At 36.0% G+C, this 19,125-nt stretch overlaps 1 long non-coding RNA gene across 1 annotated transcript; it reads right to left on the reverse strand.

The window, feature by feature from the left end:
• Positions 1 to 3,133: 3,133 nt before the first annotated feature.
• LOC118751022 lies at positions 3,134 to 3,822 on the reverse strand. Its single transcript, XR_004994475.1, has 3 exons — positions 3,712 to 3,822; positions 3,479 to 3,629; positions 3,134 to 3,407 (listed from the first exon to the last, which is right to left on the reverse strand). It is a non-coding gene; the product is annotated as an uncharacterized LOC118751022 (long non-coding RNA).
• Between the last annotated feature and the right edge of the window lie 15,303 nt (positions 3,823 to 19,125).

Genomic DNA, 19,125 nt, shown 5'->3' on the forward strand with positions numbered 1-19,125 from the left:
TAAAACGCCTAACTGAAATCGAGTTTGAGTGTGTTTGACATTATGCTATCCCTAAGAGGAAGAATGCGGAGGAGATATTTTCCCATCGACGAACAACGTTTTAGATATTCACGGACCTAAACAGGGTCAGGCCGCTGTTGGTCGATCAATGTACTCTCAGAATGCCGTACTTATATATATATGTTGTTAGCTGTTTACGATTCCGAGCCAGAATACTAAATGAATGAATTGAAAGTACTCGTTCAAACTACATGGTAGATTTGTGGAATTATTAAAAATCAACGCGATTTTTGAGCAACTTAAGACTTTCACCTTATTATGCCAGCATTTAATAAGCTATAAATCTGCATACCAACAAGTGAAGATAAGTTCGGTCGAAACCGAATTTTATATACACGACGCAGTTATCAACTATTGTCGTTCCAACTTTCGTTAAACTACCTAAAAGTATAAAACAGTCTTATTTATTGTTAAAAGATTGTTGTAAGTATTAACTTGGAGTAAATTAACGACGTCATTTATTGAAATATAGGAGTTTTCGTATATCCGAAAATTACCGTTATACGGGAAACCGGGCCAATTTAATCGGATTTGCATTATTTTCAATGAATTGCTTTTTCGTACCAAGGTTTGGTAATAGTTGACAAATCGGTTACCGAGATACACATTTGTGGTCATAAGTGGGCGGCGCCACGCGTAAAATCCAACAATTTATAATAGTCTAATTTTTTTCTCAGTGGTAATTTCAATAATCGATTTTGAGTCAATTAGCTTCAGTTTTCATGCCTCTGTAAATTACCGTTATATGGGCGGTGGGCGTGGCTATTTATTGCCCAATTTCAATGATTTTCAGCAAATTTCTTAGTTGCTTCCTAAGCAAGGCTCGTACAGAGTTTGGTAAGGATTTTAAAGCAGCTACTAAGATACAGTATTTCACCATAAGTGGGCGGGGTCGCACCCCTTTTCCAAAAATTTCATAATAATAATATTTTGTACAAAAATTCTACTTCATATACTAATTTTCATCAATTTGGATAAATATTTACTGAAATATAATGGTTTTTGCATTTTTCGAAAATACCGTTATATGAAAAGGGGGCGTGGTTATTGTCCGATTTCGCCCATTTTCAATAGCAATCTACCTTGGATAAAAGGTAACCTCTCAATTTTTGCTCGAGTTATCGTGTACACGGACAGACGGACGGACGAACGGACATACAGACGTGGCTTAATCGACTCTCTTTTCATTCTGATCATTTATGTATACATTTGTCTATATCTATTTCGATTTCTTTGGGCTGTTACAAACAACCGTTTTGCGAGCAAAGTATTAGTATAATTATTTATTATAGAAATTAAAATTGAAATGCTTGAAATTGAAATGAAGAATTAAAAGTACTCCTTCAAACTACTTGGTATATTTGTGGAATTATCGGAACTCAACGCGATTTTTTAGCAGCTTAAAACTCGCACTTTATTATGCTAGAATTTATTAAGCTATAAAACTGCATACCAAACATTTTTACAGAAATTAAAATTAAAATGCTTGGAATTGGGATGGATAGTTTGTGGAATTTTTATAACTTTTGTACAAAGTCTGAAATTTAAATTTATATGGTATTTGTTAGATACAGAGCTATACTTTCGTATAAAAGTAATGGACCTTAGCTGAAGCTAAGCTACTCTATTAACCCTAAAGCGCATAGTAGTGCCGAGTGGCACCAGTCGGAAGCAAAATTGTGAAAAACCACGAAAGGGGGCGTCCATAAAATACGCATGTAACTAATTCACTAACTCCTGGCAGTGTAGACAGAGTCGGTGGTGAATAAAGCCTAGGGCATTACCTTGTAAAAGTAATCGCTTAAATACACGACAATTAGTCGATCCGTAATCGACGGAGTTCACTTGGTAGCTACCGATTCAACAATCCAGAAGTCGCTCCTAGTGATGTGAATAGTATCGAGTATCGAATAGTATGTATTTAATACTGTTGAGCAATTTGAGTATTCGGTGATTATCGAAAAAATTATGCCGATACTCGATACTCAATCATCTTCGCTAAAATATACTTTCATAACAAGCGTCGCCAAAGCAGTGTAACGGGTTGTAAAATTTACAATTTGAGGAGCAGTGTATAACCAGCTTTCAAAATGATAATTTGCCGGACCACAACGTGGATCAAACTAACGGAAATTCTCTTTGGAGTGATTTTGATAAAAAATGTAAGCAAGCTCACAAAAGTTGTTTAGAGTCTGCCATTGTTGAGGGTAATCAATATATTCAAGAAGATTTATTGGAGAGACATCGAGATCCGCTCACGTGGGGGAAAGCATATGAAAAATATATCCCTAAATAGCTGAAATAGTTAAAACTTATTTATGGTAAGTATTAAAGGTAACAATAAGCTTCAACAGAAGTTCACTAGTTTCTATGTAATGTTTTCGATTGAAAGCGTTTTTACTAAAAAAGAGTCACTATGAGTATTAGTTTTGGATTAAGGGATTTTCAACGGAATAATGTAAAAGTATCGCATACTTTTATTCGATACTTGTTTCCAAACTATCGAGCATCGATCGATACTTGAAACTATCGAAAATTTACATCACTAGTCGCTCCCCCGTACTGCAGGGATCCTAGAGCAATATTGGAAACCCTCGTCATCTTCGGAGAGTTCCTTCGCAGCAATGAATAGTGGCTTCTGATTATTACTCCTTCTCCTTGCTACTTTTGCCCTTTTGTTTTTTTTTCAGTTTCTTATGGACTCCACGATAAGCGTGAACCCTGTTGAGTCCGCTAACAAAAATTTTGCTATATTTGGAATCAAATTTTCAATTAATTTATATTAAGGCACAAATAAAAGTATGCTTAAATTTGCCTCATGCTTCGATCAATGCCTCCTGATGATCTGAGTCGATGTTGCTATTCGCTTCATGTAGGGTCCCTCTTTGTGCAAGAGCATAATTTTTCCAGCTAGTTGGCTTGGATGAGTGAGATCTGAAGGTAGTATGTTTTCTTTACGTAAGCCGCTCTGGCATTTATATTTGTTCAGCTCCCGTACCAGGTATAGTTTTACCGTCTACCGCCATTACTTGGTGCTAAGTATTGTTAGTACTTTCCGTACATTATTTACATATGTATATACTTATATATACTGTGATTTTGTGTGACGTGCTATCGTTAGTGTTCAGATTAAATTAATTTCCAACATATTCCCTGGCAACCGTGCTCATAAATATGTATTGCGCCTCCATAAGCCGTTGGTTTTTGACACTTGATAAGGTGTTCTACTCCAGCGTCTTTTGTGGATAATCATCTGCACAAACTCTTTTGCTTTTATGTGCTGGAAATGTCTGCCTGCTTCGCGGGTGTACCTCCGCCGATATATATAATTAGTGCAAGAGGATATGCTAAAAAAATTAAATTTATTAAATTTTTACAAAAATATTTGCAAATTTATTTCGTTTAAGCTACGACGCACTCCAATTCCAAGAATAAAACATAAACAATAGCAACGAACTTCAAATACATATGTGCATAAATATGTATGTACATATCAAACAAAGTTGTATTTTGACGGATGCGCGATTGGTTTCATAAATTATGGCAAAAATTTCTGGAATTTGTAAAAGCTTTACATACAATAAAACTGAAAATACAAAATTTGGCATGCATTTAATCTTTCTTATTTAAGCAATATTAAAGATTACATACACTTTCTTAATAAATTTGCTAAGCAGCTTCCATAGTTTTTTTCTGGATTTTTGAATGCAGCTCTGTGAAAAAATTGAGCGAACTGGAAATCAGTCTGCCTCAGCGGAGGCGAATTCATATCGTCGCCTGGGTAAAAGATTGTCGTATGTTACGCACGTACGTATGACGCTTACGACAATCTTTTACCCAGGCGACGATATATATACATAAATAATCATATACATATAAATTCGCCTTGGCCTCAGCTGTTCAATTCCAGTTCCCTCATGTCTCGCACAGGGTTGCATTGAAGAATCAAATAAAAACTTTACGAAAACAATTTTTGGAATAATTTTGTACAGCAACTGGTACAGTAACTTGTTTCGTAACATTTGAAACATAACACGTACATGCTAGGATACAACATACATATGTTTGTGTATGTGTGTACATATGTACATACGTGTAGTTCGTTGCCATTGTTTCTATCATAGCACAATAGCACTGGTTATAACGGCGGTACGGAGCAGAATCGCGACGGTAGGAATAGGTGAAAATCGTATACCAGTTATGTATATACATATATTATTACGTTCCGTACCAACAATAACATATGGAACAGTGTTTACAGCTTTGGGTTTGTTTGATAGTTAAAGAGAATAAAGTTGTACACACAAAAAAGATTTATTCGTGTAACGAAGAAGATATATTAATATATTTATGTTTCAAGTTTGAATATAATTGCGCATTATTTTTGCTACAACAAAAACTGTCAAATCGTAGTCAGAAAACGGAGAGGACCTAAAATCAACAGATCTTTACGATTTCCACCATTCCCGCCGTCTTTCCCCGTCCTTTATAACCAGGGCCGCCAAGAGAAAATCCGGGTTCGGTACTAAATATAGAAATGACCATCATTTGCATGTGAACGCTTTTACATTTATTAGAATATGAATATTGAGTAACCAAATTTATTAACATAGCAAAATACATAATTTCTATATTTCAACTTAATTTTCGGAAAAATCTGGGCCCTTAGAAAACTTTACTAAAGTATAACAGAAAATACTCCTGTGAAAGATGTATCAAATCCTAAATACTATAAATTTATTACTTGTTCGACGCAGAACAAAATTAGTTTGAGATTTGATTCGTCGGACAAATCAAAAATAAAATTTATTTATGCTGGTTGGATAACTAAAAAATAAAATTTATATTTTTGTTTTATTCGTTAACCAAATGGAAAATAAATTTCATTTTGATAAGATTTGCTTTTATTCTACCTCTTTTCAGCGATGGTGACATTGTGAGGGTGAGCCTAAAGGGTGCAACCGGAGAACTCTGGTTGATCTCTGTTTATATGGCGCACGAGAATGGGGTGGAGCCACCTCCGCGCTTAATAAGGAATGCAGTGGCAGGAGCTAGACGCAGGAGAGTCCGCGTTGTTATTGGGTCTGACGCGAATTCCCACCATACGATTTGGGGCAGCTCAGAGGTGAGTCACTCTTTAACTTTATTCTAAATGAAAATTTATGTATATGTAGTAGGGAGAGCGACCCCACTTTTGTCACGGCAAGTAGAGAAGAGGTTTTAGATATCACGCTGGCCTCTTCTGATATAATGTCCCGTTTATCTGGCTGGAGAGTCCTTAGTGACCACTCCTTCTCCGACCATCGGTACATACAGCTTGCTTTGGACGAAGCGCGTTACCACAAAGGTAAGAGCAAACCGCTCTGGTAGGGCCAGCAAGAGTAAATTAGCCTCCGATTGGGCACTGTATAAGATTGGGCTTGGGATATATAAGTCTGAGATTAGGAAAGCGTAGAGGACGTCGTGGAGACTGTTCTGCGAAAGCGTGGAGCCCAGTCAGGATTCAAGGTTTAGGCGAATTCTCTCTGGGAATCAGGGATGAAGGTGGCAGATGGGCAATGAGCAGCGAGGAGTCTCTTCGGATGCGCCTTGAAGCTCATTTCCCCTGCAAGCCGGATCCGGGAGGGATGCGGTTGGGGACGTCGATCCCCGAGACGAATGTCTCGGAAATCCTAACCGTGGATCACCTTCTGTGGGCCATTAGCTCGTGTAAGCCTTTTGAGACCCCGGGCCCCGATGGCATAATACCGGCCCAACTGCAGAAGTGTCGTGCCGCTGGTTGATGCCCATTTTCGAGAGCTGTTTGGCTAAGGCTCATATGTTCCGGTGCCTTGGAGGGTGGTCAGAGTGATATTCATTCCCAAGGCAGGTAAAGCCTCTCATGTATCACCCAGAGATTTCAACCCGATAAGTCTCTCCTCGTTTCTTTTGAAGACGCTGGACAGGCTGATCGATCTGCATTTAAGGAGCGGGATCCTAAGGGACCGCCTTTCCTTGGATCAGCATGCTTATTGCAAGGGCAAGTCTGTCGAAACGGCCTTACACACGGTCGTTGAAAATATTGAGCAATCCTTCTCGCAGAAGGAATTTGCGGTCGGTGCCTTCCTTGATATCGAGGGGGCTTTTAACAATGTTTTGCCTGAGGCTGTAAATAACTCCCTAAATAAGCTAGGGGTCGGAGTCGACCTTGTCAGGTTTATTTACCGCTTGCTTTGCAATAGAACTGTCGCGACAGAGTGGGGCAGCGCTTCTAACCGGAGGAGTGTAAGTAGAGGTAACCCGCAAGGGGGAGTTCTCTCGCCGTTGCTTTGGGACGTTGTAATCAATGACCTGCTAGTGTCTCTGGAAAGAATTGGCTGTCGGGTGGTTGCCTAGGCCGATGATGTAGATTGATAACAAAAGGAAAGTTTCCGGAAACACTGTTTGAGCTTATGCAGTGTTACTTGAGATTGGTTGAGAACTGGGCTTTTAGCTGCGGGCTGGGTGTAAATCCCAGCAAAACGGAGCTTGTTCTTTTTACTAGAAGGTATAAGATACCGAATTGCCATCTTCCCTCAATGGGTGGTCTTCCTCTAAGGCTCTCTGACAGGGTGAGGTACTTGGGCTCGATCCTTGACAGTAAGCTTTTCTGGAAGCCTAACGTGGAGGAAAGAGTCAAGAAGGCTACAGTAGCACTGTATTGTTGCAGAGGGGCCATTGGCAAGTGCTGGGACCTTTCGCCGAAGGTAGTGCATTGGCTTTATGAAACTATTATCAAGCCAATCTTATTATATGCGGTACTCGTCTGGTGTAACGCACTCGACAAAGCCTACATCGTCAAGCAGCTGGAGAAGGTGCAAAGAGCTGCATTAATTGGAATCAGTGGGGCACTTCGAACCACACCTATTCTTGCGGTTAATGCCATGTTACATGTTGTGCCTATAGATATAGCTGGCAGAGTTGCCGCTGCGCGAGCCGCAGTAAGGCTAAGAGTGGTGGGCTTAAAGTTCACCTCAAGCTATGGGAACTCCAGAATTCTAAGAGACTTCGGGTTCCTACCGACTCGAACAGACCACTGCACGCCGGTTCTGGGTCCGAATGGATCTGTTACCACCCACATCCCGGCGAGATGAGACTGGGAGAGGTGCAGTATCTGGAATCGAGGACCTGTAAACTTATTTACAGATGAATCGAAGCTGGATGGGAAGATTGGCGGAGGTGTATTCTGCGAAGAGCTCTCAATCAACCTGAAATTTAGGTTACCTGATCACTGTAGTGTTTTCAGGCTGAGGTGGCCGCGATAAAAGAGGCTTCGGATTGGTTGCTCTTTAGTGTAACATCTGTCAAGGAGCTAAATATTTAATCTGACAGCCAAGCAGCCATCAGGGCTCTTGGCTCCCTGACGGTGCGTTCGAAAATGGTGAGGGAGTGTTTGACTTCCCTATCGACCGCGTCTGATTACTTGGTTATTAAGCTTATTTGGGTTCCAGGTCACAGCGAAATCGCTGGCAACTGCATGGTTGAGAAGCTTGCAAGACAGGGAACCGTCGAGGAATTACTTTCGGATAGGGAAGATCTGGCTCCCCTGACCTCGTGTGGTAAGCTTGTGGACTGATGGGCGTTTAGTCAGCTCAGTGAGCGCTGGGCGAAGACCTTGAAGTGCAAGGTGGCAAAGTCTTTCTGGCCACGGGTGGACCGGGGGGTGGTCTGAGGAGCTCTTGCGACTAAGCAAGCTGCATCTCTCGCTATTGGTGGGAGTGTTACTGATCACTGTGTGATTGTAAACCATGCTGTAAGCCTGAATGAGCTCTCGGGAGTGGATATCAGTCGACTGAAGAGCTTCGTTTTGTGCACGGAGCGTTTCTCCGGCAAAAAGCCATAGGTGTCGTCTTTCTCCCATAGCTTCCTCCTTCTTTCCCCTACCCTCCCTGCATCCCTTTTCCCTCCCCCTCTGAGGGCATCACAACGGACAGCTTAGTCGAGTCCAAGTGTGCCTCCACATGCGGAGGCAGCCCGCTTACCTAACCAAACCTAACCTAAATAGGTAAGCTGTAGTGTAGTAGTTAGCAGTGCGCGCGACCACTCCGCAGGACCTGGGTTCAAGTCCTGGGCTAAAAATATAGCAAAAAGGTTTTTTCTTAACAGCGGTCGCCCCTCTGCAGGCAATGGCAAACCTCCGAGGGTATTTCTGCCATGAAAATCAGCTTCTCATAAAAATACAACCGCCGTTCGGAGTCGGCGTAGAACTGTAGGTCCCTCCCCTTTGTGTGACAACATCAAGGCGCACGCCACAAATCGGAGGAGTGAAGAAAAGAGATCAAGAAAAGGAGAAAGACAAAGACAGAGACAAAGATAGCGCAAGATATAGGGATAAAGATAAAGAGAAAAACTCAACTCGCCCCATCTCAACTCAAGCCATCTCACCTCACCGCAATTCACCTTAACTAACCACAACTCAACAAACCTCATCTTGCCTAAAGTCATCTCACTTCAACTCACCTTTAACCACTTTAACTCTTCTCATTTCAACTCAACTCACCCCACCTAAACTCACTTAAATTATTGTGGTGTCAACCACTGGGCGAACACTAGTTAAGCTAACTTGATAAAACTCAAATCTACTCACGAGGTACATATTTTAGTCTAAAACAAATTCATATATGTAAATATACATACATACATATATGCATGTAAATAAATGCAGTATACACACTCCACATTAAAACAGAACAAACAACGTCAGCAAATTAAAGATTTCTATTTTTATATAACAACAGACCCTTAAGTTTCTCTTCAAATAAAATTGCAGGCATATTAACCGGACGCGCGTCATTTAGCCAGAGAATCATAAATGATTAGCTCAAAAATTATGGCTTTCAGTGAACCTTAGTGGAACAATGGAGATACGTACATATGTATTAGACTGCATCACCAAAAAAGTTGCGGTTTTTCCGTCGAAATTACAGTATCTATTGCATTTGCAGACTTCCACCACAATATTTCTGAAAAATCTCAAGATTTACGTGAGCTGGACCGATTTGAAAATACATACCTCCAAAAATGGAGTTTTTATGAGTAAAAATAGTTTCTTAAAATATTTTTTGAAAAAACCCCTTCAGATGATAAAACAGTTTAAGCTTAAAAAATCTGCATAAAAATATTGAAAAATTTGTCAACGGAATTATAAAAGAAAGATTTTTGATGCTTTTTCTTAACTTCATCTTTATTCATTTCTCCATCTATTTAGACATACATATATTCACCATTCATCTTATCGTTTCATCTAACGTTTAACACGTTTTTTTTATTTCAGTTTCAATATCAAAGCATACATTTAGGAGATTTCCGCCGCCAACTACCCACCATTTCCGCTGCATTTGCCGCCAAAGAAGTTTCTCTTCAAAAAGTTGCTCATACGCCTCTGTCTTCAACATAAGTTGTGTTCTTTTACAAAATTATCCAGTAACTTGCCAGTAATTCTCCAGTAATTTCTGAGAATTCGCTCTCATAGCACAAAAGTACAAGAACGCAAAACCAGTAATAATTTGCAAGTTTTACGAACGCCTGATTAATTTGTTATTTATTCGCGGCTAGTTCCTAATAAAACAATATGTAGATATTATATTTAAATAGGTTTATTTTGTCAGTTTGAACTATGAAAAGCTCATAAACATTTCTTTTATTAGTTTTAATTCCACCCAGCAACATGCGTTCAGCTATTTTTTCTCACTTGCAAGTTCTTACTAGCAAAAATTTATTCAGTAAAAACTAGCAACTTCTCCTCAAAAAGAAATGGCAATTTGCGCTCTCAATTTCCCTTTCTTACAAGTTTTTTGGGCACAAGAACGGCAAAACGTGATAATTAGTACAAAATGTTACAAACTATCGCGTACAAGAACGCTACTATATTTGGGACTCCTTTTCGCGGGATTTAAAAAGTTTAACAGACTTATATATGTAAATATATTAGGGTGGAAACAACGTAAAAATTTGTATTGCGTTTGAGGCCCTTTTTATTGAAGTGAAGAAGTCTGATGAGGTTATGTGGTGATCCCCGAAACAGCAGTTATAACATCCACCATTTACAATACAATTTAACAATAGTTTTTGTTTGTTTTTCCACAATAATTTTTCAAATAAAAACGGCCTCAAGCCCAATCAAAATTTTTGAATATGATTTATTAATAAAATAATAACAAAACTTAAAAATGCTAAGCTCTCACCCCTAGAATTTTTCTAAATAAAAAAAGAATACCCCGAAATGCCTCAAATCACATGAAATTGTCCACGTATTTTATGTAGGGGAAAACACTTTTCGTAATAATGGTATAGGAATCTTGAAAATCAATATTTTTCGATCGGAAAACTCTGTTTCTCTTTAGAAGAGTTCCAGTAATAATATCCAATGATTTATTTAACCATTTTTTAATACTGACGAATTTTTACGGGTCTCCCATTTCATTTTATGGAAGACCTATAAAAAGTTAATATTAAAAAATGGTTGAAGAACAATTGAGAATTATTATTTGAAGTCGTCTTAAGAGAAACAGAGTTTTCCGATCGAAAAATATTGATTTCCAAGAATTTTATACCATATCCACCAAAAAGTGTTTTTCCCCATATAAAATTCATGGGTTTTGAATCCGTTATAAAATCCTTTTTTAACAAAAAAAATATGGGTGGTCTTTTTTCCATTTAGAAAAATCATGAGGAGAGAGAGGTTAACATTTTAAAATTTTTTTCCCCGCACGTATTTTTGAACCACCCGAATTAACAAACCCGTACACACATATTTGAAAAATATAAAATAGTCAATACGTCAAATTTACCCTGCAAAAAATGGGACTAATCCGGGATGACTCCGGGAGCAATCGCAAAGGAGCATGCGACTAATACCACTTTTGATCTCTTTATATGGAATGAATTGATCGCTTTTGTTCGGGCATGTCCTATGAAGAGACTAATTGTTCACATTTATACCCGAAAGGGTATAAAAAGCGACTAGTCACTTTTAAAAAATAAAAATAAAAATTTTCGCCAGCTGAGATTCGAACCGGGGTGCTCAGTTTTGTTAGGCGAATACTTTCTCTGTGTGCCAACGCCGCACATGAAATTTCATTGACTAAGAGCGTACATATCATTAAATCGTGAATAGTACCCGTTAGAGATGAGTTGGGGACTAATTGATCTCCAATTATACCCACAAGGGATGAGTCGAGACTAATTGACCTCCATTAGTACCCGTATGAGACTAGTTGGGACTAATTAATGCCCAATTGTACCCGATTGAGAGTAATCTCGAAATACTCTCTTTAGAGATTAGTCGCACAATTTTTTGCAGGGTAGAAATAGAAATTTTTCCGAACAGCGCACATTAGGTCAAATTACTACTTTTTCTGTGCGAAATTAATAGCACCTAAAATACTGCATTATTTTAATGTAAAAAGATTTAAAATATTAAAAAAAGTGTAAAGGCAGTATATAAAATGTGAAAATAGGACTTGGCTTTCGTAAAGCAGATTTTTCTGCTTTTTTGCACGTTCAAATGGTGAGTATACATATGTGTTTAAGTAGTACTCAAAAACGTTGTCCATTTAGCTTGGTTTTGACACAAGTTATTTTCTTTCTCTATTCACTTTGTGTAAAAAATGTCGGAACTTCAATCCGTAAATTCTCTCAAGGATTTGCATTTATGCGAAGGCTGCTCATCAATGGTCTTTGCGAATCGACGCAAGTGTCTTTGTAACACAGCTATGGCTAGGCTACAGGAGATGAAATGTAATCCAAACTGAGGTTGCTATTTTTTTCTTGCTTTCGCATACTTCCATTTTCACTATTTATCACCATTAAAATAAACTATTTATCGCCAAAAAATTTAGGCTAAGATATTTTTAGCGAAAGGGAGGACAGAACCGCAATTTTTGAAGATAGCTAAAAATTCGGAAAAATGTTAGCTTTCGTATTTTAGCATTTTAGCGACAGCGAAAGTTAGAATCCGGCTGCTGATCGACACAGTTGGCTTTTTGATTTCGAAAAGACGTTCATCAGCGAGATAGGCTATGTTTTCAGATCTAAATATTTTTGCATCCTTTCCTAATTGTTTTCCATAATTTTCGTCTTTCTTTGATTAATAATTAGAAAAAGACGCGTTTTTTCTTCTAGGAGATTCATGGAACTTTCGCAAATATCTGCAGCACCAAATTTTTTTTCAACATGTTTGGCAACCGAAAAGAGCTTTTGTTTGAGAATATCCAATCAGCCAAACTTTAAACAACTCGCTTTTTGTAATAGCATGATATACCAGAAAAACCTGTTTTTCTTGCAGACGGCTAAAAACGGCGGGTTAAGTAAAATAAAATCAACTCATTACATCTTAATTTATCCATTTCCTTTTCCATTTTGTTTGCCGAAAGTTAACAGAATTGTAAAAGCGTACTTAAAATCATAAATGGAAATACATAAGCAAATTGTTGTGGATATGGAAATAAGTCAGTTTTTTCTGCAAACAAATGATAATAAGGCACTTTTTTAAATTGGGACAAAGATACTCACTTCTGGCTTTGTTTTCCATTTAAAATTTTCCTTTAATTATTCCAACTTTACAAAAAAATGCACTTGAAACTTACAAAATGAACTGGTTGCGCAAACAACGTGTCAATGACGTTTTCAAAGTCTAACTGGTTTATTGCTGTCTAACGGTGTTTATTATTTTACAAAAATAAAGTGAAGTTTCTGTTATTTTGGAGTATTCCCTACAGAATGGCAACAAAAAATAATGTTAAACTGCATTTACGAAATTGGACTGTCGCACAGCCAAATTAATCGTTTGACCTATTGTGCAGCGGTATTCCGAATAACATGCAAACAATAAGAGCAGGATTTAGATATCCGATCGGATACTCGGCTAATGAATTTCACAATATTTTTGCACTAGGTTCTTGGCGAACTTATTTGAAATTATGAATCAGTTATCATGGAGAAACAAGTTGAATCGTATGAAAAACATTGTATAGGCTTACAAGTATGGAAAGCGCCATTTTGTTTGTTTACATTTGAAAACAGCTGAGATCACCTTATTTTCAATTCTCTCATTATCCGCACAGAGTTACATTCAAGTTTCAGAAAAAACTTTAAAATGTAAATTGAGAAATATTTTAGAAAAATGTGTTTTTATTCATTTGAATTCAATAAAAAAGAAATTAAAAATGCATGCCAAGTCTGGCATTTCCAATAATAACGATAAATGTGTATGTTCCAGGCAATAATTTAAAATATTTGTGAAACTTATCGTTTAGCGTTAAAATACAACAATGTGTGTAAAATTCGTTGTCATTGCTTCTGTTTTGAATATCATATTCGTGCCTGCCGGTGGAAAAAATATGTAAATTTGCATTTGTTTTCAAGAAAACATATCAGTTAAAATATATTTCTTTCCAGAGCGACATACGGACAAGTAAGATGATAAATTTGTATGATGAATATCGCGGAAAAACTTTTGCATCAAAATTTCTATTCTAATTTGCATTTGAATTATGATATCAACAGGGATGCTTTGGGACGTATTTTTTGAAGACAATTTTCTTATAAATCTTGAGATTGTTGATTTATTTTAGAATTAAAAAAGGTAGTTTATATTAAAAAATATATTTACACTAGCAGTATGCAAATTACTTTTATTACGAATTGAAACGATTTTAATGAATATTCATGGTTACCATTAATAGTAGTATGAGAGTTAGATCTAAATGTATATTTGACAAGAAAGATAGAATACAAGATTGCGCCGTCCTGGCGGCGATGACATATCTGTACAAAAAGTAATAAAAGTCGAATTGGATGTTGAAAGAAAAAGTGAGAACAGCAAATTTTCTTAATAATAAATTTTTCGATAAGGACCGTGTTTTGATTGTGCTAATTTGTAATAGCCTTACTCATAAACAATAAAGTAGCTTAAAAAAGGCTTATAAGTTGAAAAATGTTTGTAAACGGCAATTTAAAAAGCTTTTTAAAATTTTTATTTTTTATTAATAAGGCAATAAAAATATGTGATTACAATAACTTTTAACAAAGGAAATACGAAATAAGGTGATTTTTGCGGAAGTGGGTATTAGTGAATTTCAGTGCATTTAAAGTTTCCCTTATTTTTAGATCCGAATTGTCTAAATTGAGAAATTCAAAGTAGCAATACAATAATCATCGAAAAGAAGATTGCGCCCTGCTGTGATGATGAGTAAATTTACCACAATGAGGAAGAATATAACAATTAAGTGAAAAAATTTTATTTTTACAAATTTAGTGAGCAGTAACGCGTTTCAAGAACGATATTTCAGACAAATCGTTAATGAACAACTATTTTTCCTTCCCGTCTGCTTTGGTTTTGGCAAAAAGTCATTTCAACCATTAAATAATATTATTTGCAAGAACCATTCACTAAAATTGTAACTAACTTTTTATTATTTATTAATTCCTTTTTGATATTCAGCAATAACAAGATGGAAAAAAAAATTATAAACCAAAATTAGTAATATTTTTATGGATGTAGTTATAAAAGTTCACAGAGGAAACGCCGGAAAACAATGTATTGGCAACAACATAAAATGTATGGCAATTTAGAGGTCAACAGAATAATAACTACGATAAAAAAGCATGAGAGAAGTGTGCGAAAAACGGTCAACAAATTTCTTATAAAATATTTTGATTTTTGCTGGGTGTAAATGAAAACTCAATGAGTACTAAGGAAAAGAAAAATTTAAAATAATAAACAGAAAAAAGATGGGTGCACCAAAACTTGAGTTAAATGTTTTTCCCAAATTCTTAAAAAGTAAACAAATCGATTTTTTTAATGTTACTTTACATCTATTTTCTTTTTTATGAATAAGGCCATAAGCATGTACCCTTTTTATAAATACATCTTATAGCAATATGCTATATATTTATTTATACACTTTTTGGCTGGCGAAATATGTAATTTTTCAACTTAATAAAAAAGCGTATTCAACCACATTACTTTTTTTTAATATTGAATGGCGCAACACAACAACTCTTTTTGTTGCACGAAACCCTTGAACACGTGCCTGTCATCTATTTCTTCTGTTTCGACATTTCGGTATTTTGCATTTCTTTCATTTTGACGTCATTCGCATTGTCAGATTTTTAAATTCGTTTTGGTTCGACATTCTGCTATTTCATAATTCTTTCATTGTCATGTCATCCATCTTCCATTTCTTACCTTCCATTGCCGTTCGCATCGTCGAAGGTGCCTGTCAAACACTGCCGCCATCATGCTTTTCAGTTTGGCAGGCACGTCCGCTGTTAGAAAGAGAATAGACAAAAAGGGGCATAGGATTCCATACTTGTAAGTATATACGATGATGAAAAATACTTAACTCCAGTGAAACTTTTTGACATTGCTTTGAGAAAAACGCCAACGACTCTGACAATGGTTCCAGTTTTTGCCGTGATTGTACATGAAAAAGTCAGCGGTTTATGAACTAGTAACAGGGAATTATTTAAGACTACCCAGACAAGAAGACCCTTTAATTTCGTGGAATCAAAATTGCCAAAAATTCCTTTTTTAACTGGCAAGTCTCAGTGCACCGCATTCTTCAGTGCACTCAGGAAAAGTGTTCAGTATATATTGAAGTATTGATTTATTCAAAGAAAATGTCAAGGTCGAAAATTTTTAATAAAAATTCGCTCGATTTTGTTATCCAAACTTTTAGTATACGTATATTAAATAATATAATATATTAATATAAAAAAAATAAACAAGTCTAAGTTCTGGTGAAGCCGAACATTAAATACCCAGCGCAAGTATTAAATATAGTTTTCTCGCCTTTCAGAAAACTACTGTTACATGGTAAGCTACCCCTGGCTTTAGTCCTATTTCAAACATCTTCGATAGTACGTTCAGTTAGAAATAATGAAATAAAATTACCTAGTTATATGTGGGCGGTATCACGCCCATTTTCCAAATTTCCATGATAATGTTACTTCTTTTGGAAGGAATGTTTTTGATATCAATTTTGGTTAAATTAGTGTCCTTAAATTTAGAAACATGTATCGCATTTTTTCTGAAATTTTATTGTTATATGAAAAGTGGGCGTAATTTTAGTCCAATTTCAATAATTTTCAACATTTTACTTTTATGTGGCAATTACAATAACCATACTGAGTTTGGTACAAATTTATGGAACGGTTACCGAGATACACATATGTGGGCGATGCCACGCCCCTTTTCCAAAATTTTATCATGAACGCATTTTTTGATAAAGAAATATTGCAAGCATCAATTTTGAATAAATTTGCTTCAGCAGCTACTGATTTATCGGAGGTTTCTTATTTCTCTAAATTACCGTTATATGGGATACGGGCGTAGTTATTGTCCGATTTGAAAAATTTTCGGCCATTTGGTATGCTGTGGAAAGGCCAACAACTGATCCAAAAATTGGTAAAGCAGTTACCAAGATATACACATGTAATCATAAAATAAGCTAAAAAAAAGCCAAATCAAAATTTTATTTATGGCAAAGAAAAATAGTTAAATTAACAAATCAAATATTTTTGGTCGTTATTATAACTTCATAAGAGTGTTAATGTTTAAAATACAAATCGTCGTTTAAAGTACAAAACCGCGTATCAGCAAAATGCAAAACCGCGTATGTGAGGTTACATAAATTATTTTCTAGAGAGTAATAACACTCATATTTCAAAATGGTTCTCTTTTTTATAAAAAAAAATCACATTTCTGGCTAGTATATTTCAAGACGAATGGATAAGGATTGAGCCAAGAGCTTGTGTTGTTCTTACAGGAGTTCGTCCTGGCCTTGAAACCTTCCGTAAGTCGCCTAACCCTGTGGTAAAATTTTCGGGCATTCTTACTGTCGGCCAGCATCTCAAGCTCTTCGCACTCACGTATTTCGGCCGCTCTCTTCTTATTGCGGCAAATACGTCTCGCTTCCTTATTCATAATATAATTTTCTAAATTGAATAAATGCATGTTAAGAATATCGCCAAAAGTGTAAAAAGTACAAAAACAATCTAACAAAAAACTTTGTATAGCGTGGAGCAGTTGAATTTAAGTGATGTACACAATTCATTAGCAATAATTGACAATAATATTTCATTCAATATTTAAACTAGATAACGTAGAAAATTGTAATTGCGCAAATACGAATTTGAAATCGATTTAAAGCGATCGTTTTAATAAATTTTTAAACATTTGGGACTGTTTTTTTATTTTTCTTTTTTATCTACTTATGTACATAAATTTATAAAATAAAATTATTTCTGGTCAGACTACCTTCAGTTGCCTTAATATTTTTTGGGCTGTATATATTAAAACGTAACACTTTGAATCTGTAAATAATAACCACAGCGAAAGTATTTTCAAGTTTAGTAGGTAATTGTGCTAATTCAATTATTTGTTGATGAGGCCTTGACAAATTTAAATCCATATACCTTTGCTTAACAAATAAAATTTATATCCTCGAGCGCACAAAAAATGCTAATAATAACACAAATTTCATTAAATCCAACTGCTCTTTATTTGGTGCATTATTCGTTCAAAGTTAGGATTTTTTTCATAATATACTGGTATGTATGCCAGTAATATTTCTCGGTGTCTGGAAACAAAAAAAGTCTGTCTGACATGTAGCTAAAAGTTCGATGTGGGGATCTCTTCATAATAACCTTAGGTGCTAGCAAATTAACAGTCTTAAAATCCGATATAATCCTTTTCTGAAGAAATCTTAAAAGATAATATTTTCATCCCAAATTTGTGCTAAAACGAAATAGATTTCTTTTAAATACAGCATGTATGTATTCGTTTATTTTGCTTTACATTCAAAAATCTAATACAAAAATTAACAAACAAAACTAATAATAATTCCAATATAACATGTTAAACAAAAATAAATACAATATAAATAATTAATTAAGTAAAATAAATTAAAACAGTTTATTTTGGTTCACAGAAATTAGTATTACACTTTGAGTATCGTTTAATAGTTCTAAGCATATTGTCAAGTGTGGTAGAAAAACATGTATTTTTCAAATGCACCAACATCTACGTAAATTTCTTTATCAAGAAGTTTGTTAGCTTCCCTTAACAATTTTTTACACGAATTTCCTTCAAAAACTACTCCATGCAAATTTCTACAATTTAAGTCTGGGCACTTAAACGAAACCCGGGACATTTTAAGGTTGGACCGGGACACCGGGTCAAATAGTTCAAAACCATTACATATGCGGGAAAACCGGGACGTCTGACAGCCCTAGATAAAGGGCCTTCTTCAATCAAATTCTGAAGTAGGGCGTTCTTGAAAAGTTTTCTGAGATAGAACATTATCGATCTGGCTGCAGAGATAGATAGATCTTCCACTCAGGTGCCGATATAGTGGTTTCCTTTTAAAAATAAAACTAAAATAAAAGAGTCAACAGTGCAACAGAGTCTAAGCGGTAGAACTTATAGCCTTATCAATCAGAGCAAACATTCCCATCATCCTGTTAACCCAGTTTCCTAGACCTTGGTTTCTTGGTTTTGTAGACGGTTTCTCGAATATTTATATAGACGGTTTCTGTCTCTGTCTCATATATGGCTTGCTCGATATTCGTATTAAGGACCTGAATCGTTAATGGATGCGACGCCACTAAAAAGTCTAACCGCGTCAATTCGCTCCGAGGTGGCAAATTCACACCACCGAGACGGCTGATAACACTATTGTGGCATAGGATGTGTGGCATGGCGCGCCATCCTGCTGAAACCAAAGATCGTTCAAGTCCATGTATTATAATTCCAGACATAAAAAAATCGTTTTCAAAGGAAGTTATGCCAATGATGCAACCGCTCCAAAATTCGCACCAAACTCTTACTCTTTGAGGCGGCGAACAGTGGTTTCTGGGCGGAAAAAATTCCAAATGATGAAAATTAACAAAAATATTTCTGAATAGCTAATTGAATGAGGTTTCTGAAAAAATGAAATTCATTTATTTATATGATATGTGCAGCGCAGGATCGCCAAAGTTGTACTATTGCTGGCAGCAGGTTTTTCTGAATATTTTTTATAAAAGTTTGATTAATAAGTT

This window comes from Rhagoletis pomonella, unplaced genomic scaffold (genome assembly GCF_013731165.1).
Source record: "Rhagoletis pomonella isolate Grant_MI unplaced genomic scaffold, Rhpom_1.0 Rhpom_scaffold_00495, whole genome shotgun sequence".
Lineage (NCBI taxonomy): Eukaryota > Metazoa > Arthropoda > Insecta > Diptera > Tephritidae > Rhagoletis > Rhagoletis pomonella.